Source organism: Montipora capricornis, chromosome 14 (assembly GCF_036669925.1).
Source record: "Montipora capricornis isolate CH-2021 chromosome 14, ASM3666992v2, whole genome shotgun sequence".
Lineage (NCBI taxonomy): Eukaryota > Metazoa > Cnidaria > Anthozoa > Scleractinia > Acroporidae > Montipora > Montipora capricornis.
The window spans coordinates 519,814-522,500 of NC_090896.1; the positions used below are offsets into that span (position 1 = coordinate 519,814).

General features: G+C 42.8%; 1 protein-coding gene across 1 annotated transcript in view; it reads right to left on the reverse strand.

Moving 5' to 3' along the window:
- Window positions 1–865: 865 nt before the first annotated feature.
- The window catches only part of LOC138032459 (uncharacterized), a 14,685-nt gene continuing 12,863 nt past the window's right edge, over window positions 866–2,687 (reverse strand). Inside the window, exon 10 of the mRNA XM_068880138.1 lies at window positions 866–2,687. This exon is cut by the window's right edge and continues 918 nt beyond it. The gene's annotated coding sequence lies outside the window, so the exon portion shown is untranslated.

The window sequence follows — 2,687 nt, forward strand, 5'->3', positions numbered from 1 at the left end:
ATGGAAATACCTGGCACAAAACGTTTTATTCCCAAAGGGTTTGAATCGGGTACAACATTGAGTTAGCCGATTTGGTTTATCGCCTAATGGGTGTAGGCAATCCTTGACCGTAGATATCTTAGGAAACAGAAATGTCGCTAGAAAATGATAGATCACTTCCAAAGTCCTACGACTTAGTCGATTTCCTCTGCCCCTCCCAGAAACAATTGATGGAAATAAACACAATGACATTTTGGAATTTCAACTGTTGGGAGGATGACCAGTTGGCTATTTGTAAATGCAGTAGTCTGAGCTGTTAACTAGGGACTACGTGGAACAAGGCCAGAGGTCACAGCGGGAATTTTCTCGCCAGCAAGTTCAGTACCATGACGTCTCGGGCACATCTCCTTTCCGCTGGGCCACCCTGCCAACTTAACGTCTTCTAGTGTACCGAATAAGAGGTTTCCCCTAATATCTGCTAGGATTCGGCTTACTATCAATAGGCAGAATGTGACATTCAGTCAAAACGGCTTGTGTGCTCATGCAAGTAGCATTCCATCGTGCCCAAAGTTGCAAGGAGCATGCCGCATGTTTTGCTGTCTGCAGCAAATTTGCATTAGTAGGAAGCCCTTCTATTCGCTGTAGAGAACTCAGAATGAGACGTTAGAAGTGTTGTATTCCAACCTTGTTTCGAGTACTCTTAGTATAGAGGATATGGAGATGGAGAATGGACGAATAGTACGTTATGGAACACGGTAAGTCGCGGCATGATTCGAGTGAGTATTGCAGTGTTCTTTTTACACGCGGTCTGAGTCATCATACAGCTACATCTTAACGCCTCGAGCTTCTACAACCCCCAAAACACAAGCAAACAGGAAACTGAGGATGAGAACCACTTCTTTCTATTTATCTCACTAGATCAAACATACAAGTTATCGTTTTATTACCTTACGAGTACCACGAGTTATCCCTGAAAAGCTGTTTGAAAATATATAGGGTCTTTGCGCCGATCAAATGGAAACTTCAACATCCTCCCCCACCCTTCCCGGGGCATTTGACTATCATCTGTGCCCGGGGAGTGGGGAATTTGACCTTTGCCTGCGTGGGGTGGGGAAAATTGAACCGGAAGTGTTAGGTTTCAAATGCTTTTTTTTTTCGGGCGCCGAAGTCGGTAACAGCTACAAAACAGGCGTTTGGACGAGATGGAAGAGTTCAAAAGAAGAGATGTAGCATTTGTGAGCGATTGGCTCACAAAAAAGGCCATCAAAAGGTCTTTATAAAGACGGCAGGAGCCGACGACGATTGTTCTTTAGTAGGGTATGAAAGACAAATCCGACCATAGGGTAGGGCATTTGAACACCATTTTGGCCCGAGGGGGCGAGAATTTGAACGATCCACTCTTCAAAAGTTGAAATGCCCAGGAGGTAGGGGGGGGGGGGATGTTGAAGTTTCGAGTTGATCGGCGCATTTCATGCAATAAGCTGAAATACTCATATTTTAATTGGTGTTTATGATTTAAGAAACAACAACAACTTGTACAAACTCTTGATCAAACCTGAACGAAGCGTAATTTGCCTGAGCCAATCACAAATGTTTACGAAACATCGGGTCTCCATGAGGCCGGAGATTGCTTCATTTCATGTAAACAGTGGCCTCTTTCGAGACATTTTAAAGTAAAAACGTTTTGTTTCATGCATTCTCTTTTACAAAATAAATGGTTCCATGCCATGCGTCCTATCAGAAGTAACAAGACTTTTCGTCATAAATAAGACTAAAAGCACTTAAAAAAGAACTAAAATAGCTAAAATGACGATCGGTTAATTTTGAGAAATTAAGCCCCAATGATTAATTATTAAAAGCATCCTATTAATGTTAAAAATAGAGCAGCAGTGTTTTATGGTTGTTTTAGATACTGCAAGTAGGCAATTGTTTCGGAGTGTGAACTGGAGTATCTCACCTACCTCGGTAGTGTTGTGGTGAGTGAGTTGGCTACTATTCTCATAACTTAGGTTCAGTTCCCTACAGGAAAGTGTCAGAAAAAGTTGAACTCGTAACAGTGAGGAATGTGTCGATAAAATAAAAACTATTTCTCAGTTGTGGGAAATCTGTCCCTCGGAATGTTTTTTCTCCGTGGTACATTCAGGGCCTCTTCGTATGAGCCCGGTTGACCGGGCTGGCCCGGTTTCCGAGATCTCGCCTTTCCTCTAATTCCTTTGTGAAAACTTTGATGTGTTCATATGAGACGGCGGGCTGGCTCGGTTACCGAGATCTCAGTTTTTCCAACCGGGATCTCGGTAAGCGGGCTGGAAATTTTGCCATATGAACACTTCACCCCGGTTACCGGCAGGAAAATAATAACGTGACGTAATTGCCGCAGCCTTGTTGGACGAAAACAAAAGATCTCTCATTAGCTTCTCTTGTTCGTCCACCAGAAGTCGTACATTTCTCTATTTAACAAATCGAAAGTGGTTCAGCGTTGTCTTTACTCTTATCGACAACGATATTCGTCATCACAGTGGTCAAAATGTTGCGGAATCACGAGGCGTAGCCGAGTGAGTCTACAACAAATTTTGACCACTGTGATGACGAATGTCGTTGTTGATAAGAGTTTTACCACAATATTCAACGCCAAAGACAGTTTTTATTTCAGAGCGTGACCAAAATCATAACTCAAAGAAAGAGCAAGCATTGTCTATAACTTTTTCGCA